At 40.2% G+C, this 26,404-nt stretch overlaps 1 non-coding gene across 1 annotated transcript; it reads right to left on the reverse strand.

Moving 5' to 3' along the window:
• Window positions 1-20,759: 20,759 nt before the first annotated feature.
• On the reverse strand, window positions 20,760-20,902 carry LOC127204810 (small nucleolar RNA SNORA48). Its single transcript, XR_007832511.1, has one exon. It is a non-coding gene; the product is annotated as a small nucleolar RNA SNORA48 (small nucleolar RNA).
• Between the last annotated feature and the right edge of the window lie 5,502 nt (window positions 20,903-26,404).

A 26,404-nucleotide genomic window follows, 5' to 3' on the forward strand; every position in this document is an offset into this window, starting at 1 on the left:
CTGTGTCTGTGTCTAGTGCACTGACTAATTGACTATCGCTCTCGCTGACTACATTTGTGTAGTCATCATTAACGTTATACTGAGAGGCTCCCACTTTTTCCTGTCAGTCATAAGAAGTTCCATTAGAAATTAAACACAGGATATTAACAAATCTAAACTTGTGTTCACAAGTTTAAAGAACTTTAATGTACTCTAGCTTGCTTTATTTATCCAGAATAACATTTTTACAAGTTATAATGTTTATACAATTCCAATTATACCAAAGACATTAGGATCACAAATGTATTGTAGTAAAATTGTGTTTCTTCTTTCAAATAACTCATTTGTAATGACTCAGGAGTATCTTATAGCCTTACTGCTTACACATTTCACCCGTATATTTGTTAAGCAAAGTGTATGTAATAGGAAACACTAATTTCAGATGGGAATTTGAAAAATAAAGGCATAGCTCGTTTTCAAATGGAATCTCCTTTGTGATGCATTTCCACATGTCTTTGATTATTATGTTTTAAACACTGTCTATTATATTTTTTTGAGACAAGGTCTCTTTCTGTAGCCTTGGCTGACTTGGACTTGCTTTGTATACCAGGCTGGCCTCAAACTCATAGAGATCCACCTGCCTCTGCTTCCCCAAGTGCTGGGATTACAGACATGTGCCACTATACCCAGGTTATTAAAGTATGTTTAATCTACAAGAAGTAGAACTGGTTTAAAGTTATTTTCATGTATGTGCACATGTGTTCACAGGTGTATCAGTGGACACGTGTGGATGTCAGAGGTTGATATGGGTTTTTATTCCCTTACTCCTCACCTTGTATACTGAGGTAGACTCTCCTGTTGAACCCGGAACTCCCCAGTTTGATTAGTATAGCAGGCCAATGTGCATGAGAATTCCCTGTCCCTTCTCGCTGCAAATTGGGATTACAAGTTTGTTACCAAACATCTTGGGTTTTTTTTTTTTTTGATTAAGAATTTTTTATTATTTTTTTATTAATTTATTCATATTACATCTCAATGGTTATCCCATCCCTTGTATCCTCCCATTCCTCCCTCCCTCCCATTTCCCCCTTACTCCCCTCCCCTATGACTGTGACTGAGGGGGATTACCTCCTCCTGTATATGCTCATAGGGTACCAAGTCTCTTCTTGGTAGCCTGCTATCCTTCCTCTGAGTGCCACCAGGCCTCCCCATCCAGGGGATGTGGTCAAGTATGGGGCACCAGAGTATGTGTGAAAGTCAGTCCCCACTCTCCACTCAACAATGGGAAATGTCCTGTCCATTGGCTAGATCTGGGTAGGGGTTCAAAGTTTACGGCCTGTATTGTCCTTGGCTGGTGCCATAGTTTCAGCGGGACCCCTGGGCCCAAATCTACCTACCATAATGTTCTTCTTGTAGGTTTCTAGGACCCTCTGGATCCTTCTACTTTGCCATTCTCCCATGCTTCTCTCACCTAGAGTCCCAATAGGATGTCCTCGCTTCTGTCCCACTTTCCTGGTAAGTGAAGACTTTCACGGGACTAATGGGAACTAATGAATTAAGAATTTAATTTACATTAGCTACATAATATTTTAAATAACATGAACCCTGGCTTATTTAAAATCTTTAAGTATTTGCTTTAAATTAACCTTTAAAACATCTTGGGGTTTTATTAATTAATTAATTTATTTATTTATTTATTTATAGTTTTATTTTTTATTTTTTTATTGTTACATGTATTTTTAAAAATTTATTAATTTATTCTTGTTACATCTCAATGGTTATCTCATCCCTTGTATCCTCCCACTCATCCCTCCCTCCCATTTTCCCCTTACTCCCCTCCCCTATGACTTGGGTTTTCAAGTGAACTCTGATCTCACACTTACACAACAAACAGTCATACACTGGTCCACATCCCCAGGCCTCTGTATACATTTAATGTATACAATCTGATGAGATTGTATAAGGGTTTACACCCACAGATCCATTAGCCGAATCTATAGCATAAAAATATCCATCACCTCTCAGAATTTTCCTTTGATCTCTTATCAAATGTTTTTTCACTAATATTTCATGATATAAATTTGAGTAAAATTAAGGTAAGATATGCACGGCAGTAAACATTTAAATATACATTCATGTACTCCTACCTCTAACTACTATGATACACAATGGGTCTCTAGGATTTACTTGTCTTGGGTACCTGACACTTTTCACCCTTGGGTCAAAACCTCTTTGCTTGCCATACCTAAGCTCCCAACAGCCAGAATCCTATTTTTTGGTTCTGCAGCATGACCGTTTTATATCTTTGTGCTGTCATATAGTACTTGTATATATGGCTTGTTTAAGCTCGCACAATGTCCTCCAGATATGTGCATGTCACCCAGATAGCACAGTGCATTCTTTACAAGTCTGACGGAGATACACTACTGCATCTGTGTAGCATTCTTCTATGAATTCACTGACAGACATTTGAGCTGGTTCCATATCTCAGTATCTATGCACAATGCTGTAGCATTCCCTGACATGTGGGTTATCTCCAGTCCTGACTTCAGGGCTTCTGGATACATACCCAGGACTGGAAATGATGGATTCTATGGCAATTCTACTTTTAAATCTTTTTCTTACTTTTTTTCATAATGGCACTATTGGTTTACATTTTTATCACGTAAGTCTAAGAATTTCCTTTTTGCCCCCCCCCAGCATACATCTTTGTCAGCTTTCATTCCACTTTTTAATTTTTATTTTATTCACTCTAACATACATGGGAAAATTACTCATGTAAAGTTAGAATATCCTCCCCATACTCACAGCAGAGGTCCACTTGCATTGTGCTTCCTTCTGTGCCATGTGCCTTTGGCTTTTATATTATGTTCATTCTTTATTTCTTTGTCTATTTATTTATGTATTCATTTATGGGAAAATGGGGCTACATAATCCATATGTTTTTGAAGAGAAGAGATCCTAGCTGGGTAAGTTTCCATTGTAATAAAGAGGAAAAGACAAGAAGGAACACAAGAAGAGCGGTGGACACAAATACATGTAGGCATGAACTTATGGGAAAAGTCACTGTTAGAAAACACCCCAAGTGTCTGTCTAGTTTAGTAGGGTCCACTTGGACTTTATGACTTTAAATACAATATATAATTATTTTGGTTTTTAATTTTTTGCTTTTTAGCAAGACATGAAAATAATTTTAGTAAGAACTGGAACAAGCAATATATCCATATATATTGAAGATTTCATACAAGTTTACAGTGTGTCTTAACCATATGTACCCCTTCCAACACTTGCGATAACCCCCTCCCATCACATCGCCTATCCATCTTCATGTCTGCCTTTTGAATTAATCATTATACTCGGGGGTGTTTGTAGCAGGGATCCTCTGTGTAGCTCTGGCTGTTCTGGACTCACTTTGTGGACCAGGAGGGTCTCAAACTCCCCAGTGTTGGGATTAAAGATGTGTGCCACCATACCCACCAAATATTCATCATATTTTTACAATCTGTTGTGTACAACTAGTTCTGTCCATGTAGTCATGAGTGTGTGATTATTATTTTGGTGTCATTTCATCTTATATTCCAGTCATTTAATAAAGTTTGAGTATTACTGACATCAAATTAAACCCATTGTTTTGCATTCATGTGTGTGTGTGCTATCTGCATTACCATCATATGTCACATACAATGTGGACGTGTGCATCATTCACATGCTATATTGTTGTCCAATGGGACTACTGTTAAATATGTAATCCCCAATTTATCACTAAAATAAGACCCTGTATTCACACCACCGTTCTCTATTTGCAGTAACTCCTGGTTTGAAGCAAACAGCATTTGCCACATACTTGATGGACGTCATCTTCTCTTTTACATCTCGCAATTATTGTTCCCATTATTTCTGAAATATCTTATTCTATAATTATCTCAATATGATTAATGTCATTGGGACTAATGAGGAGAGAGCACAGAGCATCAGGTCATTCGTTTTAATGTAGTATGGCAAGCATTAAAGATGAGTCCGAGATTTCCTCTTCAGTGACAGAGAAATACAAGAAATATCCGTTGACTCAGATAGGAATCTGGAAGACATTTCTGCTTACAGTGGTGGCTTTGAAACACTCATAGCTTTGGACATTGATCTGGACAGTCGGAGAAATACACTTAAGCCTAGAGACACAAGTGAAGTGCCATGTGCATGAAAATTGAAAAAGTGAATTTGACTGGAATGTCTCCAAGTAGAAGTTAGTATTCAGTTGCATAAGGTTCTGCCTCTCCTTCTTTATCATGTATCTTTCACTCTTATTGTATAGAGAAGATGTTTGAAATATACTAAGCACAGAACTGATCCCTGGAGTATGAGCAATGCGACAATTCCTACGCTTAATGAAAAAGCACACATAATATTTTCTCCAGAGCAATATTTTAGTATTTGTATTTTATGTGTCTTTTACCAGGTAGGATGGTTGACAGCTTTTTTTTTTTTTCAGTTTATCTCAGAACATCACTCTCAATTGTGATGAGTCTGATTATCAAATGATGTTTTAAGACCTGTTGAAATAGCCCTTACTCATTAATAGATGAAGTAGTTTAGTAAAACTGTTGATGTCAGATAGTCCTGATGTGTGACATCATCATGGTGCATACACACAGAAAAATGTGGCTGAACTTAATATAGATTTTATTACATGAGGTTAGGTCATGTTTCAAAATATTTATTGGAATGTATTGTGCCAATTGATTTTGGAAAAATTAATGTTGCTATTTGATCACTCTTCTCTGATCTTTGTATCACTTTATTAAAAGATAAATATAAATACTGCCCCTCTAGAACTTTAATGAACATACCTAGAGAAGCCCCAGATGGAATCTCACTACTAATTGTTTTGACAGATATTCTTTTCAAATTTTTGTTTAAGAAACGTTTCTTAACGGATATTTTTGAATTTATTAAAATACTTTTATGAACTTGCGTTATACCTCAATTTATTTCCACTCATTAGTCCTATATTTTACTCTTTGTAGTCTGTCTTTTAGTTTTGTTCCATATTATTACATTGTCATGTTTTGTTGCTGAGTATTTTCTATATACAATTTATCAACTGCATGCTTATGTATTTGTTACTTATTGGGGGCTTTTAGGACAGCACCGGGTATGTGCCAGGCCCTTGGTGAGTGTTAGGGAAGGCAGTTGTTAAGTTGTTAATGTTCTCTCATTCTGTAGCCAACTTTTGAGCAACCAGAATGGAATCTGTCAGGCATCATTCACGATCAGGAATAGCGGCATCATGACACGAGTCCTTATGTGTTGCATCACATGGAATGATAACCTGAGGTTCCCGAGTTCCGGTCTCTACAGGTTTGGTGCTACCTATGTCCTCTGTCTTCATGTATTATGATTTTGTCTTGTAAGCAACACTTAATCTTTATTAAATCTAATGAAGATGACAATTTGAACTTAAACAATTTGACTCAATATTCAAATGATCTGAGAAGAGTCTCTGCTTGTTCCACCTCATTGCATAGGTGAATCTTTATGTTTTCCCCATTAAAATAATACAAGTGCATAGAAGCTCAACAGGCACACGCACTTTAAGGAAATGGTTGTGGAGTAAACACAAATCTCTCTGCTATGCATTCCTGGGAATTATTTCCCACCCTATAACAACTTTTGAATTTCAATTGAATATTTTATATTTATATTTTTCCTGAATTAGGTAGTATTAGTGATGCCTTGGGAGTATATTAATATTGGCATGGTTTATTTTAACTAATATGCAGCTCTCTAAAACAGCGGTTCTCAGCCTGTGGGTCATGACCACTTTGGGGGTCAAACAACTCTTTCACAGGGTTCATTTAAGACCATCAGAAGAAAACATATATTTACATCCTGACTCATAATCGTATGAAAAATACAGTTATGAAGTAGTAACAAAAGTAACATGACATAAAGGGTCTTGGCATTAGGAAGGTGGAGGACCACTGTTCTAGAATATGCTCTCGTAATTTATCCTTTGAAGTTTACCACTTCCGGATCATTCCACTACTTATAAAATATACGTGCGTTTGTTTCATTTATATTTTTCTAATATATCCAATATTATATAAACATCGTAATACGTGTTGTTATTTCTGCATCAATTACCCCAGATATTAGCATTTCTGGAGACAAGGATGTAAGCCTTTTGTGTGGTAACATGGACTGTGGTGTTTATTTTCCTACTGTCCCGGTGTCAGGCAGTCTTCTTTCCCTCCTACACTGTGAGGGTTAAACGCATACCTGGGCCTTACTGCCTAGCTCCAGAATTTAGTTTCCTAAGATAGGATTTTTAAGTCGCTGTCTCAGTTTTCTTATTTGCAAAGTGTAGATGACAATGGTGCTCCCCTGAGCGCTGTGAGAAGTGTTATGAGGATTCCTGTAGGGATGCAGGGACTTTAGAATGTGCCTTCGTGCTATGTGGTAAGGCTGAGTTAACTCAGTAAAGGTAACTAGAAATCCATAAGGTAATAAATATCACCCTCTCTTTCCATCCCTATGAAGTGCTTCCTAAGAGCCAGGCCCTTGAGGGTTTACTTTATTGATGGGACATAGAGAGTTCCTCTTATCCTGTACGCCATCTTGCTGTCAGTGCTTGTTTAACTTGACTAAGCATTCAAAGGACCCAAAAGTGTTTCTTCTCTTTCCACCTTATTACACTGTCAGGATCTTTATCTGTTTGCTCCTTAAAATAATATAAGTGCTTAGAAGTTTGCTCTGCATGACAATTTTAAAGAAATGTTTGTTAAGTACACATGAATTTATATATTTTAAGCATTTTTCCATCCAATTCCAAATATATTATTCTAGTCTAATAAAAAGAAAGGAAGTGATTGACGAGTTCTAAAACTAACTCATCTATTCTGGTCTGATTTCTGACATCAGGGGCTTTGCTTGCCAACCTGCTCTTTCAGATAGAAGTACTGGCTCTGGACCAGTCCTGTCTTGGCATCAGTGTCTTCCAACCCCGAGGGGCACCTCAGTCTCAGCTGCTGCTCTCATTTATCCCTCCCTTTCTGTTTATTTTAATTACCTTGGCTGCTTCTGCATTTGCCAGAAGAAGAATATGAGAGACAATGCAAAGAATATTATGCAACACATGAAGTCAAGACTTGGTGCATGAACACCATTAAAAGAAGAAAACCAACTTGAAAAGCTGGGTTTAAGTTCCAAATCAAAGATGCTGAACTCTAAATATTTTAAGTTGCCTTATGCTTTCAATGAAATTTTTATCTTTGAAAGCTAGGATGTGGTCAATACTCCCCAAAGACAAACAATGCAGAAAAAATGTACAGATTGCAAGAAGATATGCTTCCTAACAGCTGAAGTCTTTATTTTAATCACAATGATGCATGCATGTGAAAAGCTTAGAACACCATGGAATATGCTTCAATCAAATGAATATTTACATAAAAGACAATGGACTTTTAATCCACTTCTTATTTCATCTTCACTCAGATGTTAAACTTTTTGTTATTCCATTTCTAAATTCTTCTGGTTGTTATTTCATTTAATAATACACGTGGTCCCCAATTATATCATGTATATGTATATGCATATGTATATGTATAATAATTCTTAACAGATTCATTTATCATCAGTAGGGGAAGATGAACATTTAACTCCTTTACATATTCTTTTCTGACTTTTCCTCTTTCATTTTTTGGTCACATAGTAATATACTCTTTTCTTTTTATTGAAAATGTATTTTTCTTCTTATATAATATGTCCTGATTATAGATTTCCTTCCCTCTAGTACTTCTAGTTTCTCCTGCTTCCCCTTCCATTTGGTTCCACTCATTTTTTAAACTCTCATTAGAAAATGAACAGGCTTCTAAGGAATAACACTACAATAAAATCAATCAATACTTTGGAATTGGACAAAACCTACAGAAGAAAAGAGCCCAAGAGAAGGCAGAAGAAACAGACCCATCCATTCACACACTCAAGAATCCCATAAAAACACAAACCTGGAATCCACAGTATATACACAGAGGGCCTGGGGTAGACCCCGGCAGGCCCTGTGCTGCCTGCCTAAGTCTCTGGGATTTCACACGAGCTTTGCTCGTGTTGATGTGTACAGCCCTGTGTCTCGGTGCCTATGATCTCCTCTGGCTCTGACATTCTTTCTGCCTCCCTTTCCTCAGATTTCCCTGGATGCTGAGGAGGAGGATTTGATGGACACCTTCCATTTAGAGCTGTGAGTTTCAAGGTCTTTCGCTCTTCATAATGTCTGGCTGCGGGTCTCTGAATTTGTCCCCACCTGCTACAGGAGGGAACTTCTTTGATGATGGCTGAGCAAGGCACAGTTTATGAGCATAGAAAATGTCATTTGGAGTCATTTTACTTCTAATTGATTGCTTGTTTTATAACAGCACTAATTGGTAAATTATTAACCTTTTACCTTAATCTTTTACTTAATTTGTCTTTCCTTGTGAGATTATAGTAATAATCTCTTAAATTGTCACTGCACACAATAGAAGTGTTTTCCTTCCTATTTCTTCATTTCTCATTGCTTTTCCTCCTCTCTCCTCTGGTTTCTGTTTTTCTCTCCCTCTCCCCTTCTCCACCTCTCTCTTCTCTTCCTTCTTTTCCAGTTGTTCATCTTTATGCATCTATAGTGGGCTTGTGCACATGTCCAAAGGTGAAGAGGTTTAAATCCCAAACATCTTAGTCTACATTTAATCTCTACACTCATGTTGACTGTATTAAGGTGGTGCACAATAAAGAACACTTTTATAATATGTCACATGGTGGGTGACTGGTGTCAGGCATGCTTCCCTCCCTCTAACCCTGACACAGATGTGAGGTGCGTTCTGAGGTTCTGCTACAAAGAGAAGCACCCATTTTCACTGGCGCTTTTTCAGGAGAGGGAACACACTACTACCTCCACTGTGATATATTAACTTCGAGTCTTTATATAATGTTTTCTCCATAAGCACACTAATTGATCTCTCCTTGTGGTGGGGTATTATTAATTTTATTGGTTATTTTTTATTTATTTATTCACATTTGGAACATAGTATGTTTGGGGGCAGTGAATAAAGATGCTCCTGTTCTCTCTGTGAACCCCCTTTTTACCTTCGCTCCTTCACAAATCTTCTGCTGTGACAGGAAAACTTCCGGTCTGCACATTTCTGCTGCTTCATTTGCCTAAGAATGAAGGGAGCCTCATGACGCACTCCTTCTCTTGTGACAAAACTAGCTATTTGTACTCTTATATACTATAAAACTGTATTTATTTATTAGGGCCTCTCTCCCTCCCCCCTTTGCCTCTCCTTCTTTCATTACTAATGCTATCATAGCCTTCATTAGGTCATGTTAGAATTGATCACCAACATCGTCACAACATACAATAAGTATGCTCTCTGGTGGCATCAGCAGCAGGTGAGAGTAGACTTTACTTTGGCAGCAGCCCACGTGCTCTATGGAGCATTAGGCACATTCATGCTTGTTTTTTGTTTGTTTGTTTGTTTGTTTAATCCTTTAAGCAGGACTAAGATAGTACTTGTCTCCCACTGATTCTTAAGAAGATTAAAGAGCACACACTTATAAAAATTGAACCCACTGAGCTGGCTTTGTGCTGTTTGTGTGTGGATGTAGGGCCATCTACAGAAATATCTCAGGGACAACCTCTGCCAAGAAAGCCAACTGTCTCTCCGGACAGCCAGAAACTGCCAAGAGTGCTTCAGCTATGCGCGATGCTTCCTGCCCCCCACCCCCTTCTCCATGCTGGGGTTTTGTCTGGCTTGAGCTCACAAAGATCCTGTGCATGATTTATTTCATCACATCCTTGAGGTCATATGTGAATCTTCACTGTTCAGAAAACAAAGTTTCTTTTATGTTTGAAATGAAAATAGACATTTTTATCTATTACATAGTGATTGTGGTTTCTCCTCCCCCAGTCCCGTCCAAATCTTCCTTACCTCCCCACCTACCCAAATTCTCTCCTGCTCTCCTGCGTTAGAAAACAAGGCATTTAAAAATGAGAATAAATAATAATACAATAAGTTAAAAACAAATGAACCTGAATAGGAGAAAAACAAAACAAAACATCAGCAACAACAACAACAACAACAAACTCAAGTAAACAAAGCCAAAAAAAGACCACAAGAAACACTTAAAGATGTAGAGACACACACACACGTTGGCATGCACAGAAATATCCTAAAAAGTAAAAATAAAAATAAATAAAACAAACAAACAAACAGAACCATGATATGTAAGGAAAAAAAGCTGCAGAAAGCGATTAAAAAAGAAGATAATTGCCTAGACAAATCATTATGCTTCAAAAAATACCCTCGGGTTAGCTTTGTGTTGCCATCTAGTGTGGGCATGGGTCTGGCCCTCAGAGTGCTGTATGCCCAGTAAGACTCTGTGGTCATCAGGTGGAGATAGCTTTTTGGCTGAGGATGGGGCTTGTCTCCACTTCCACGCCCAGTGATGGATGAACATGTGTCTCTAAATATAGCTTGGGGGCTATAAGCCCAAGAAAGATTATATGGGGGAGGCTGTGGTGGAGAAAGGTTATATGGGGGAGTCTGTGGTGGAGAACATAGGGAAGCAATTAACGGGAAAGGAATGGAGAACAGCTTTTATTAAAACATTATATGCATCTACGAAGTTCTCCAACAATAAAGTATACATTTAATGCACCTAAATTAGGTCATTAATGTATTAAACACTGAAGAATTGTTAACTCGTTTTACATTGACTTTTATCTACTTGCTTGGTCCTGTGGTAGCACTGGTGATGCTGAGTAACTCAGAGGTAGTACTCACCAGTGTAAGCACCAGATACCTTTCTCTGAGGCTATCCTCACTGGCTTTATTTAGTTTATTAATATTTGAGCTCGTTCTCTGAGTTTGCTGATGTAGATTAAGTGTATTTATACCTAGGTACTCTAAATATTATAAATTATGAAATAGTTGAATTATGCATGAATAGAGACAAATTAAACCTGCCCTCACAATTAAGTATGCTACTGGCTTCTGGCACCACGGTGGGTTTCTGACTAGCAGAATCTGGCCACTGAAGATGCCCTCAGAAGTTAAAGTGCTTGGGCTAATGCAACAAACTGTGATACTCCACTTCATTAAGCATCCATTAAAACATCCTAGCTCCTGAGAAGCTTTTCCTTAAGGATCATTTGTGTTTCTATTTCCGATGCATCCCATGAGCTCTTAGTCTTTTTGGATATGTGTCTTATCTGGCTTCCTCCATGTCAGATTTCTACCTTAGGGCAACTCTAGCAAACAAATCTAGGATGTTCTACTGATCACCCATTGCTTCACAGGAAGTGAGAAAGGAGGAGTATGCTCAGCTCATACTAAATCATTTTCCCTGAAAGGAATAAGTAATTGAAAACCCTGTCATTATATTTGCTCTTTCTCTGTTTATAGAAGTACATATTTACATTTTGGATGACTTCACCAATTCCACTCATGACTGTATACTGTCTGGAGTTTTGTGTTTTTGTTTTTAGTTTGTGTGTGTGTGTGTGTGTGTGTGTGTGTGTGTGTGCGTGTGCGTGTGTGTGTGTGTGTGTATTTAGTGAGGATGGAAACATTGTTTATAATCATAAATGCACAGTATATTTGCCATATTGAGATGATTCTAATATTGCCATTACACTCAACGGCCAGGCGTGATAACCACTTAACCCATAGGCGGTTATAATTCTGTATTGTTACTACTGAGATCAATTTGGAGAGAATCATCTATTGATTTACTTCAACCTCTGTTTTTAGTGCCTCCAACTAGTATCTGGAAATGTAAAGATAATTAACAAAACCACTAGGTTAAGGAAATACAGATGCAAAAAAAGTGAAAGACTTTAAAACTGTATCCTATAAAACAACTGAGAGATCACTATTCGAATGTATAAAGGGATATTGTATTTTTTAAATTATCCTTAGTGTTGCTCATCTCTTAGTTGAGTAATTACAATCCAACTGACACTCTTGGACAAGAATGATACTCAGTTATTGATTTAATTAATTACTTTCCAACATTGGGCATTGAACCTTGACCTTAAGGACACACAGTAGTCAACAACTCTGCTATGCTACATCCCTAGCTCATTTTGAAGTTCTTATTTTGAGATAGGGTCTTTCTAGGTGTGTTGGTCTTGAACTCACAAGGCAGCACAAGCTTACAGTGTATCCTATGCTGATTTGGATTTACAAGGTAGCACAAGCATACAGTGTATGCCTTGCTGGCCTTGAACTCACAAGGTAGCACAGGACTACAATGTATCCCATGGTGACCTTGGATTTGCAATACTCTTAAGTCAGCTTTGTGAGTAGGTGGGAATAGAGGCCTGTGTCACTATGCCTGGCTCTTTTATTGTTATAATTTTCACAGTTTTCTTTCTTCAGTTTGTACAATTTTACGTCATTGACTGTTGACTAGGGTAGAGCTGAGGTACAAAAATTTACTTTTGAGATATTAAAACTGGTTCATATTTCTATTCTTTTTTCTCTTCATATGTAAGCTACACTTCTAGACTCCAGTTTCTTTACTTCTCCATTTTTGACCCATGGTGTTTGTATAGAGTCATGTATGATGGTTTTGTTTGTGGATATAATGTTTAATACTTATCATATCAGCATTTCTCTCTCTTACCGCAATCTGTGTTGAGACATCTCATTGGCTTTCAGCTACTTGGACTGTATCAGAGATCATTGTAGATGGTGGTTGTTACTATGTTGGGCAATTAAAAGTTAGACTTGTTTCTCTCATAAAAACTTTATTCTCTGGAGTTTGTTTAGACAAATGATAGTTTCCCCAAGAATACATGTTTGCTGACAATCCAGGGATTTTCACTGATGCTACTTGTTATCGATGCTCTTCTTGCCAAACAAGTCAAGACCCTTCTCGGCAACATCTCAGTTTCTCCTCTCCTTTCTACATCAAGGCATTTAGTTCATTAATCATTTGTTTTGTGACAAACTCACAAGAATCCTATGAAGATACATAGTTTTCTGTCATGGTCTACATTGTATTTTCTTGCCTTGCATAGTGTATGCAATATAACAGACTCTATCAGACATTTATTTCCTGACTGTAACTGAGAAATCAATGTCTACTACACATAAAAGCAGTACTAAATGAATAGTAAGCATTTTGTCACTAAACATTCAGAATATACTATCACTCATAATGTGGTTAATGACTTACAATGCCCTCCATGTTTAATAATTACCTCAGAGTTCTGAGTCTTGTCATAGCATAGTCATACCTGAAGGCCTCTTATATGGGAATAAAATCAATACAGGTGCATGTTTAAAAATATGGTAAAAACTTAGTACCAGATTCAATTTTTCTTTGGACCATTCATCTTATGAAGTGTTATATGTTCTGTTTGGATTTTCATACTTTTTCCCATTGTTTCTCAATGAGGCCTCTTAATATTTATGATTTTTAAGATGGAATAGAAACTGACACCAATATAAGTAAAGATATAAATTAGAATATTTCTGTGAGATGGAATATCTTTGCATGTCCATCAGCTATGTATGTTTTGATTTTGAACTATGGTGCCACAAGTTGTTGAGATTGGTGGATATAGAGATTGACTAACGGAACTTGCTATAAATTCCCAAGAACACACTCCAGAGCAGCTTACCTCATTTTGTCCCACTGTTGGCATACTAAGCATAATGCCATACTGTCCTGCATCAGGCTTCTCTACGCAATGCTAAGTTCCTCTCTTTGTAATAACACATGACATTGGGTTGTTACTGTGTATGGATGGTCAGCTGCATAGCACTGCTGAACCTTGAGAAAGAAATCCTTCATACAGTCTACAGGTGGAGACGACATGTGATGTTTCTATGCTCTGTCTGTCTGTCTGCCTGTCTGTTTATGTGTCATCTACCTGCCCATGTCTTTTCATCTTTGATCACATTTTACCTAGTTTACATTTGGTTGGTTTCTATTCTTTCCAATGTCTGTTATATTCTTTTTCAAACTTCTTTTATTTTAATTGGAAGTATTCTCTAATACAATACACCCTAAGCACAGCTTCTCCTCCCTCCTCTCCTCCCAGATTCCCCCGCCACTCCTCTCCCCTAGATCCACTCACCCTCCATTTCCTGTTCAGAAAAAGGCAGCCCTCCAAGAGATGATAGTTAAACAAGACCAAACATGACACAACAAGGCAAGGCAAAAGCCTCCGTATTGATGATGAACAAGGCAACACAATAGAAAAAAAAAAAAAAAAAAAGAGTCCCCAAAGCAGGCAAAAAAGTCAGAGATATACTTGCTCCTACTGTTAGGAGTCGCACAAAACCACCACACTTTCTTATCTATTCTATACTTGAGGGACATGTAGCTTGTTTTTAGTTTCTAGTGTTTGTTATCAAAGATGGACTGAACATGGTTTCACTGAGTTCATGGCAGGATAGTGTGCCCTTTGTATATATGCCCAGAAGCGGTGCAGCTGGCCTTGAGGTATATGGATTCCCAAATTTCTGAGGAACTATCATGAATTTCCATAGAGGCTTTGCACTCCCACCAGCAATGGAGTAGTGTTCCCTTTGCTCCACATCCTCCCCAGCATGAGCTGTCACCTGTGTTAGAATGGCTCAGATCAATAACACATGTCTTATATTCTTTTAAACATCCTGCTAACAGAATTTGGGGTCTGTAATGTGTGCAAAGCTTTCTGTTAGGTTCAAGTTACACAAAACTCTGTAGAGCCCAGCTGTTTACATGCTTTCTTTATCTTCTCTCTTATCTTTTCTGTTTCCCACAGTGAATGACAATGACCCCAAAGTTGGAGAGATAACAGGAGGATGGAATATTCATTCTAATTTCTATTATCTTTACAAGATTGTTCTTTATTATAATCTTTGTGACTATCATAACCTGCTGTATATTTGTACTAAGTGTTTATTCATAGAGATAATGGCTTTTGTTAAACAGTCAAGGGTAATTGCTACAATGACATTAGGCATCTGCACTCTATGGCTGTCTGCTTGATGTTTTATTAGTTAGTTTATTCATCTATTTATTCATGTACGTACTTTACATCCTGGTCTTAGCCCCATCCCTCCTTACCTCCCAGTCCCACTCTCCCTCCTTTTCCCCTCCCATCCCTCTATGCTTCAGAAAAGGGGAGCCGGCTTCCCATCAGTGGTGACAAGAGGGTTTGTATCAGCAAGGTTTATTCATGATGTTCTCCTAGGTTTATTCATGATGTTCTCCTAGGTTTATTCGTGATGTTCTCCTAGGTTTATTTGTGATGTTCTCCTAGGTGAAGCTAATAAGGAACCATGAGAGGATGACGAGAAAACCAGGAGACCACAGGGAATGTCTATCCTTTTTAATTTTTTCAATTTGACAAAAACTAGAATCATTTGAGAAGGAAACCTCATCTGAGGAAATGCCTCCATAGGACTGGCCTAGCAGTAATCTGTCTGACAGTTTATTTTACTGATGAATGGTTGTAATGGGAGGGCCCAGCCAGCCCCCTGTGGGTGGTGTTATCCCTGAGTAGGAAGTCCTGGGGAGGATACAAGTGTACCATGAGCAAGCCATGAAGTAAACATAGCAAATAGTCTCTGCCCATGGTCCCTGCTTCAGTTCCTGCCCTGAGGTCCTGCTGTGACTCTACACATGACAACTGTAAGCCAAGATAAACCTTTTCTTCCCCAAACTCAGTGTGAGGCAGAACTGTGGTCCCTGTAAAACAAGGAGGGAAAATCTTCCTTTGCCTATACTGGCTTCTTGTTGCTGACACTCTTGGACGTTCTGTGGCTTGTCACACCATGATGTCAACCTCTTTGACTATTGTTACATGGCTGCTGTTTCCCTAGGTATCACTCTTTCCACGTACACTTTGGCTTAAGAGGATGTCAGCCACGTGTAATTATTGCCTGCAGTAGCAAGTTATGAATTCATTTTAACTTGATTCCTAATTCAAAGTCTTAATGATAAATAAGATCCCATCCAGAGATTCCAAGACTACTATTTCAGCATATCCCTTTAAGGGCCACAATTCACCTCAGATTCAGTGTCTAATCAACAACATACAGAAATTAACAATGATTAGAGAATGTTAGTGCATTCCATTGTACTTTCTGAAACTCCAGATATATAGTTCTGGTTTTTTTAATTAAATGAAAAAAATGGAGTGGCTTTTATGTGAAACAAACAAACAAGGAAACAAACAAACACCCCCCCAAAACAGGCTTTACCATGGGTTGGCATTTTTGTGATTCTGATATATTTCTCAATGAGTGGGAGAAAGTATTTAAATTTATAAGAAAATCAAATATCATTGTGACAGTGTTCAACTGTTACAATATTCTTCAGGTCACATAGCAAGTAAAAGTTAAAAAGAAAAAAATGAAGGCAAAATAAATTTTTTTGCATCACAGTGTCCATGTAGTATGAAGGTATTTACATAATTTTATTGAAATTTGGAATGCTCAGCACATTCCTGTTTACCCATCTCTCTACTGCTATATTTTTCTAAGGAACTACTTAATACTGACTTGTAGGTCATATGTTGTTTCACCTGTACATAATCAAGTATCACCAAAGAACAGAAACAGTTTACAGAATCGTAATGCCTTTATCATATCTAAGATATATAGTGATATTAGTTAACATAATTAACATTGAACTTTATCAGTGAGTTTCTAAAATTATCTCTGTGCTAGTGCCCTAGCCCCACCCAATGGGGCTCTGGAAGTTTATAGGACTGTCATGTGTTCACATTTCCTGACATCTTCTCTTGCTTTTGCATGAGTGATAATTGCTAACATCCCAAGCCAGGCTTTCACCAGATGCATTTCTGATTGTTCTCACGTAACTGTTAGCTTTATTCTGGTAAACGTCTTTTCAGAACTAAAAGCACAACAGGTAAATGTGTTTATTTGCATTATAAAAACATTAGTTGGCTTTCCTCTTCATTGATCATGCTAAGCATGATATCACCCTGCATGACTCATCTATTTAAAGGTAAATTCCTCTCATCACAATTGTGCATTATGATATAATAAATATGATAAGGAGTGATGCCTGGGGGTATGGTTTTTACACTGTATGAGTAAATTTGACACACAGTGAAAATCCTTAGTTGATTTAGGTGTTAATTTGGGGGTTTTATAATCTGATATTGTTACCTCAATTCATCTGTGAAAATCCTGATAGTGATGATCAGCGGTTAGGTCTTGACAGTGGTATGATGACAGCGCTGCAAGGACAGTCATGCCCACCAGCAGCCCAAAGCGGTTCATGCGTCCATTCTACTGTGTGTTAAAACAGGGAGGATTAGAGAATGGAACCTTCTTTTTGGTACAAAAAAATGACACTAAATATGTGACACATTTGATCTTGGGCTTCCCACTCTACAGAAAAGTACGCTGGAGTTGTGATTTTTTTTTTTTATTAATTTATTCTTCTTACATCTCAATGTTTATCCCATCCCTTGTATCCTCCCATTCTTCCCTCCCATTTTCTCATTATTCCCCTCCCCTATGACTGTTCCTGAGGGGGATTACCTCCCCCTGTATATGCTCATAGGGTATCAAGTCTCTTCTTGGTTATTTTCATAGTTTTTTTTTAAACTGCTGCTAATCTACACACATGAGTTTGAATGTTTTTCCTTCTCCTTTGTTACCTTGGTCTCTGACTCTCTTGATGTATTTATTTATGACTTTGTTGAAGACTCATGACATCTTATATAATATCTACCTCTTAAAGTCCAGCATTAGCAAACCACAGCCTACAGGCAGCATTTATCTATCCACTGTTTGTAGGCAGAATAGGAAGTAACACATTTGCTTGCATTTTTTTTTAATGGTTGTAAAGTTACACAGGAAACTACTGCTTTATAACCAGTAAAGAGCACATGAAGTGATATAAAGAGTTAAGGAAAGAAAGTGATGTGAACTAAGTATAGTGAGAGTGGAAAAGGAAAGAAGAAAACTGTTATTACAAGAAGACACACCTTCTGCCTAACAAGCTGAATGGCTTTGAGAGGAACCACAGGAAAAATCCTTTTCTCTCCTTCGTCAACAGAGCTGCCTTAGTATCCACAATGCAGATTCTCCTGGAAGCTCATCTTCAAAAAGGCCCAAAGAAGTCAGTTTCAGGCTTCAATTGCACTATGGACTGGAACGTGAAGAATGATTCTTTCCAAGGATAGGAATTCCTGCAGAAACAAGACAAAAACAACATATGATGGCATAATTTTCATATTGAAATTAACATCACCTGATGGTATATTTATAAAATCTATCTTCTGCTCTAGCATGAACCAAAAAATAATAATACAGTGAAAAGTAATGGATACATTATGTATGTATGCACATATTCAGGAAGGCTAACAAGTTTGAGAAATGTCACATCATTTCAAGAATTTATAGAAATTTATGCTTCATACCTTTGACAATTGAGTTGGGTATATGGTTCAGATGGTAGAGTGCTTTTTTTAGCATGTAGGAAGCCTGGAGTTGATCTCAGGAACAATATAAAATAGGCATGCTAGTAGGCTTCTGTGATCCCAGCACTTGGAAGGCCAGTATGGGAGGGTCACAAGTTTTAAATAATATTTAGGAGAATCATGGGTTGGAGGCTAGCCTGGGACACATGTATAAGACCGTGTCTCTAAGAAGAATATACACCAACCTGAAAAATTCTCTCTTAAATATTTCTTGCTAAGTCTCTGCATATTGTCCAAGTGTGTGGTGTATACTACCTGAACTGCTGAGATGCCATTGATGTTTTATTTTAATTTTTTGTTGATTCTTTGTGAGTTTGACATCATGCACTGCAGTCTTGTTCATGCCCTCATCCTGTCATATCCACCTTTTGCTCTTGCAACCTTCCCCCCGAATAAAACATACACAAATGAACAAATGCCTACAATAACAACAAAAACAAAGCATGGAAAACATCTCCCCATGGAAGCTGAAGCTGTAGGGACGTCACAGTGTGTCCCTTCTGTCCGCACATCTTCACTTGCAAATGTTCATTGCAGTGAGTCATTGGTCTGCCTCAAGATCTTTGGCTTCCGTGACACTATCAATATTGCATCCTCATGGGACTTCTCCCTGTTAGCCTGTCATTGGTCTGCATCCGCAGAGCAGCAGGACTGGCCCTTTGACATGTTCCAATCATTAGCAGCTCATATAGGTGGGGTGGGCCAATTGAGTCTGGGTGGAGCTGAGCTGGCCATCCTGCCAGTTCCCTTTATCCACTCACCAGGGTGCACTCTCCAGCACTGCTCTAGCTAGACCACCTAATGCCGCCATAGACAAGTGGCAGAGTCATCTCTCCTGCTGTCAACTTGCCTCCATGATTCCAGAGCCAGCTACGCTGTGTTGCTCAATCAATGTGCAGGAATCACTCTCCCAAGTGTTGCAGCCTCTGAGGGGCTTGTACAGCTATCCTGCTCTCACCCCCTCGGGGATGACTCACCTGCACCTTCACTATCAGGCATGCTCCACTGTGTTGACCAGGTGAGGGGCAGGGGCATGTCTCCTTAGTGATACAGCCAGTGATGGGGGAGCCCTAGCTTTCCCACTCTTGTGACCCCCAAGGTCAGCTCTCCCTGCTACTACAGGGGGTGAGTGGGGAGGGGAGGGGGTCACTCCCATATCCATACCACCTAATGCAAGATAAAAGGCAGAGCCAGTTCTCCCAAACTCATGGCCTCTGGGCAGTACTGTACAACCTCCACCAGGGCCAGCTTGACCGTGCTGCTCAGATGAGGTGCAGTGCCTACTCTCGTGGATACTGCAGCCAGTGAAGAGCAGGGACAGCTCAGCTGGTCTCATGACCTCCAGGCCAGCTCGTCCGACTGCTGCAGGTGGTAAGGGGCTAGAGGACACACATGCCGTCTCATGGCAGAGGGGTGGCAAGGCCAGATACTTCTCTTGCTCATGGCTTTGGGGTTGGCTCATTTGTGCCCTCCCATAGGGGCACAACTCTGACTGTGCTGCTTTCTTGAGTACTGCAGCTGGCAAGGGACAGAGTCAAGTTTCCCAACTGTCACAGTCAGTGAGGAGCAACAGTGGAGAAAGGCTTCTTGCCCATGCCTAGTCCCCCTCACTGGAGATGAGTGGCAGGGTCAACTCTCCCACTCACACCCGTGGGGCTAGGCTCACTTGTACCCTCACCACCAGGACCAGCTCCCCTGTGTTGCCTGGGTGAGGCACATGACCTGCTCTGCTGAGTGTTGCCCATGGTGAGAGAAGAGGCCAAATCCAGTGAGGGGCAGGACTAGTTATGCACAGCCCCTGGACATACACATGGCCTCCAGCAGCTGCCCCGACTGGGAACATTCCCCATGTTGTCTGGTGGTAATATGAGCCCCGGATGTCTGCACTGCCAACCCCTGCATAGCCATGGACTGATATGTGACCCTCAGCTGCAGTTGCAGCTGGCACCTCACCGTGGCTCCAGGTGGCAGGGCTGGCCACTCATAACAGGCTACACCTCGCCATCCTCCATCCTCCAGTCTCCATCTCTCTTCATAATGCTCAAGCGGCTCTACTTTGCTTTCTCTCTCATCTGACCACCATATTCTTGTACGGTCTGTTGGATCCTTTTGCAGGCTGATCACATGGCTGTCTGGCCCCTGGGTGACGTGTGGCATGGCGGTAAGTGAATGGCTGTGGCCCACTTGTGCCGCACACTGAGGGGCAGGTCTGTAAGTGGCATGGCTGTCTGAAGGTTTCTGTTTCTTCTCCTCAGCAGAGATTCCTTGGTTTGATTTGGTTTGGCTTTTATGAGTCCTAGGCATAAGCTTTGGCCACAAAGCCAGGCATCAAGCTAAGAGGAACAGAGGACTGCCGGCTGCTCTGCCCTTGACTGGTATAAGATCACCACCACCAAGAAGGTGCTGTCTCTTTGTCCATTGCCAGGAGCAGGATGGGGGTAGGGTGGGAGGACACACATGGAGACATGGAAGAATGGGACAGAACAGATGGACAAGACACTGTTCTTATCCTGATTTTGTAGAGCAAGCCAGGTGTAATTAATACAAATATTATTACTAGTACACTCTAAAGTTTTAATGAAGCACAGATCTGCCTCTGTCAAATAATTAAAGGGTAAAATTCTTTTCATGGAAATGACATTACTTGATTGGAGCCATGCATTGTTGGACACATGAAGTTAGAAAATACTGTGAAGCAAATGCTCAGTTTTCACTGGCTTTGAACATCAGCCATGTCTGTAAAGCATGACTTCAGCACTTGCTTAATTTCCATCATTTCCTCATGTTCTACTATGAAAGAGCTTTGTCCCGGGGCTTTTGTTAGTGGCTCTTTTGATAGAATTAAATGGAAAGGATGCACATGGGAGACTCAGGTGATCCACTTTGGTCTACTGCTATCACATGGCAACTTGTGTGTGTGTGTGTGTGTGTGTGTGTGTGTGTGTGTGTGAGAGAGAGAGAGAGAGAGAGAGAGAGAGAGAGAGAGAGAGAGAGTGAGAGAGAGAGAGAGTGTTAGAGTTTAGCCATTCAAAAAGTTGAATTTTCAATTACTAGGTGTCACAGGCCATGCAGCTGTTCACAAGGCCCTTTTCAAATGTAAGTAGAGCATGCACATCTGTCCACACAATGGACTTTTCATTGAGAGATGTGGTAAGCCCTGCTGTGTGCTAAGACAGAAAGTGGCCCCTGCTCCTTACAATGAAGTGGCAGGAAATATCTCTGAGGAAGGTGAATGACAGGATTCCTTCAAAACGCCTATCATGTGTTTCCCCTTCTTTACTCTCTCAAAGTCCAAGGCCCCATAAATAAAATGCCAGTCCCTAGTTCCTGTTACTGCCTTTAACCTTTGTCCACCAAAGACCAACTTGGTGAAGAATTTGATTCCTGATGCATCCTATAAGGAATGCCAACAGGCTAGGATATTTAGTGCACATGTTTCTTGCTAGGTATAATTTATAAAGATATCATGGTAAAGAAGTGAGTGTTGTGAACATTGGGGTTATTTATTTTAATTCATAACAGTACCTTTAAATGTTTAGCTCTCATGGCTAAGTTCAACAGCCAGGTAATAAAGAGGATATATGTGCAAACATTCTTATCTCCCTAGAAATTGTGTGTTGTCCTGTGGCTGGTGGCCTGCCTTCTGGTACTCAGGTGGAAGGGTGTCCACACCTTGGAAGGTATCCCAGACCTGAGGTGGGACATGTCACAAGGGATTCTGAGGCACCCAAGCCCAGGAACCTCACAGCTCTGAAAGGCCTCCTCAACAGAGACCATGTAGCTTTCAAGGGAAGGGTTGCCCCAAACCCTGAACCCTGAGTAATTGAGGATACTTGGTGCTTGAGCTCAGCTCTTTCTTTGTTTATCCTCCTCCTCCTGCCCCTCCTTCTCCTGCTCCTCCCCCTCCTCTTCCTTCTCCTCCTCCTCCTCCTCCTCCTCCTCCTCCTCTTCTTCCAAGGAGAGAGTCACAGCAGGTAGTACATCTTTTAAAAGAGATTTATTGGAAGGACAAATCCAGGAGAGGAGGGACAAATCCAGGAGTGGCTGCCTCTGTTTCTGGGAGAAGGCAACAGGGAACTGGGCAGATACAGCCTTATATAGAGTTTCATAGAGCTTTCTGGGCCAGGGATTTCCATAATGTGGGTTTGGTGGTATTTCCTGCCTGAGTCCGGAAAAGTTTGGGGATTAGTGGGTTTTCCTCCAGACTTCTCATCCCAAATTAACATAATCTGGGATGAGTCCTACTGAGGGGCTGGAGACTGCAGTTACAGAGGTCTGGAGTGGCCGGTGCTGGACTGCTGGAGCTTTCTCAAGCAGTGGTCTGGCCACTTTTCTCACTTGAGGGGTAATAAAGTTTACAATGTATCAATGAGTCCATTGTGAAGGCAGCAGGCTGAAGCAGGAAAGGTTGTTGTTACCATGGACAGCTCCCATGGAGGCGGCAGGACAGTCACCTTGGAGAGCTCCTGTTACCAGCCACCACCTTGTCTCCTGTCTCCACAGCCCCAGGGAGGGAAGGAGGGCTGGCAGCAAGACACTTTAAATTGTAGTGGCCCAGTGTTCAAGGGCTAGACATAGCTCTTGGGGATGGTGATACATTGGGCTGAAGGACTGAGGCAGGAGCAGTGGGCTCCCCAAAGCTTGGGGAAGGCATCCTGTCATAGAGCTGGGGAGGGGGCAGTGGACAGCAGCAGGCCAGGCCAGCTTGGAGGCAGGCTGCCAAGGCTTTGGAGCAGACTGCTATTGCTACCCCAGGCTGAAGCTTGAGGCAAGGCACCATAGCTTTTGCCTCTGTGGGAGGGGGTGGTGGTGGTGGTAGGCCTAGCTCCTCTGAGTGCTCAGGGCTATCTCTGCTGCTGTAGCAGTAGCTTTAGTCTGGTGGCAGAGGCAGCAGCTGAACAATCCGTACATTGTGGGCACCAATTTCCTAGAAGACATGTTCATCTTTTGGCCTATAGGCCATATGCACCTCAGGACAGCTATGAATAAATTTACTCAAAACACTGTGGTATTTTCTTTGTGATTTTTTTTTATAGCTTCTGGTTTTTAAATATGAGCTTTGTAGCTAACAAAGCTGTGTCATGATATATCATTCACTGAAAAGTGTTAGACTACCAGGAAATGAACCTTGTAGCTTATCTTCAAAGTTTATCCTTCCTCTCACAGAAGGAAAAGAAGAGTCATTTGTCCAGGCCCAGGCTCCCAGTCTGGCTTGTCAGCCAACAGAGTATAGTAAAAAGGTCCTAGAAGAGGCTTCATGGTGCACACTTGTAGTCCCAGCACTCAGAGAGGCAGAGGCAGGCAGATCTCTGTTAATTCAAGGCCAGCATGGTCTACAAAAGCAAGTACAGGACAACCAGAAATAGAAGATAAACCCTGTCTCAAAAAACCAACCTCCCTGAAAAGAGTCCTAGGGTCATTATGAGATATGACCTTAAGATAAATCACATTTTCCACTTCCTCTTTCATAGGCATCTCACTATCATAGGTGACATGAACGGTAGCTGTTGTACCATCATACTGAGACAAAGCCCAGAGTCACCAACTAGGTGAACCATAAGAGGTAACTAGCTGATGCCTCAGTCCTTCAGCCATTTGATAAGATGTCAACAGATGAAGAAATAAATGTGGAAATTAATATATATACTTGGTTGATACAATACATAAACTTACGAAGACAATCCAGGCATTTCTCAAATGTTATGATAAATGATTTGTTGGGAAAGCAAATATACACACATATACATATATGTATATATACATACACACAAGCTGTCTCTCTGTTTCTCTATCTCTCTGTCTGTCTGTCTCTGTCTGTCTGTCTGTCTCTGTCTGTCTGTCTGTCTGTCTCTGTCTGTCTGTCTGTCTCTCTCTCTTTCACACACACACACAAGCATACACACACATACACAAATAAATACACAACACACATATGCATTCACACATCACACACACCACACACACACACACACACATATATACTCACACACACACACCCCACACACCACACACACCACACACACATACACTCACAAACACACCACATACACACACACATATATATACTCACACACACAGCACTTGTACACTCACATGCACATACAAACACACACACACTCATATGGTTGGTGAGCTGATGGGGTTAATGTTTAAATCACTATACTGAGCAAAATACTTTAATTTCCATAATGTACATGATGTCATTCTGTCTAGGGAAGGCCTTAATATAAACACTAAGCAGCCAAACAATTGACTACTTTGTGTGTGTGTGTGGGGGGGGGGTGGCGGGGACAATTCCAACAGCCACCTCGTCAGACCGAGTGTCCTTCTGACTGCCTGTCTGCCAGGCTTTGCCAAAGGTTTTAAACTTATTAACCTTGACACCTCATGAGTCTATTATTACAATATCCTACTGTTCTGTTTTTCTGCAGGACAATAATGAGGAAAGATTAATATATCATTTAAAAATCTATGGAAATAATAGGCAAACACAAAAGAGGAAATTGAAGACATATTTGTTCTAGATAATCAACTGGGTATTTGTGCTAAGGACAGATTCCTCTCTGCTTCCTTTACCCTTAATATAACAAGAAGATGTCCTCCAAGTGGATACAGACAAACACAAAGGACACAGCTCACTGCAGTCCCCAGCCTACTACAAAGGTGCAATCCCAGGACATAGGCAGCCAGCATGTATCACACTCAGGTGTGCATAGCAGAAACCCCAGGATGGGGGGCAGTGGCTGAGAGACTGCCCATTATAGCATACAGTAAACATGGATGGGGGATGACGGGGGACCGAGTCCTTCATCCTTTTTCCAGTTGGTGTGTGAAGTTGGGGGTGAAAGCTGGAAGATTTGAGGCAAGAGATTCAGAAGCAACTGTCTGTGCCCTACACTTGACTGCTAGATCAAAATGACTCAGCTCCCAGCCCAGGAGCACAGAGTTCTCTGAGATGAGAGACAGGTGATGCCAAGGCAAGACCTTTGTGTCACAGGGAGATATCTTTACAGGAGGTCCCTAATCTGTGGGGCATCTCATGAGACTTAACACCTGAATCATCCTCCAGTAAGAGCTGCATTCTCTGCATTATCCTGTGCACTTGCAGCTGTAAGGAAATTTAACTAAGTGAGGTAGGGTAAGTGATTAGCAATGACTTAACCAGTAATAGAAACATTTTAGTAATGTATAGTTATAAAAGTTGTTACCATTACTTTTTTTTTTTTAGTAAGAGGAAGTACTCATGGCAAGAAACATGCTTTCCAAACCAAACTCCTATTAGGACTGGATACCGGAATGAATATTTGACATAAAAATGATTTCCATGAAAACATTGTAAAAATTATCCCTCTTTTTGTTGAACCCAGATGTAGCTTTTTCTAAATTGTTTCCAAAATTCTTACAAAATTTTACTGAGGAAAATTAAAACTTATATGGAAAAATACAATTTAACACAAACATATTTAAATGTATTTAATACTTTCTAATACTTAATTCGTAATACATTTTGATGGTATACCATTAAATATAAAATATTAATTAAATATAAAATTTAAAAATAATAAAACTTAATGTCTCAGATTTATTATTCCTAATAGAATATATATCTATTTCCACCGTCCCTTGCAGCACATTTTCCTTAAACATATTCATGCCATTAAACTTATGAACTAGCACAATATGTCTCCCTCTGAAACCCTTGTCAAACTTCTCCCAGATCTTCCCCATGTTTACCCCGCACTCCTGTCATTCTGGTCACCCTCGGCTGCTCCCAGCCCTGTGCCTGCCACCGCTTCCGCTACTCCTCCTGGTCCATCTCTACTTTGGGACACACCTCCACCTGTGATGCTGCCCCATTGTTTCTCCCATGTTCCGCACTTACTGTCGTTCTTGTAGGTGGGCAGAGCACCTTATTTAGAACACTTCACTCAA

The sequence above is a fragment of the Acomys russatus genome, chromosome 20 (assembly GCF_903995435.1).
Source record: "Acomys russatus chromosome 20, mAcoRus1.1, whole genome shotgun sequence".
In the NCBI taxonomy this organism is placed as follows: Eukaryota; Metazoa; Chordata; class Mammalia; order Rodentia; family Muridae; genus Acomys; species Acomys russatus.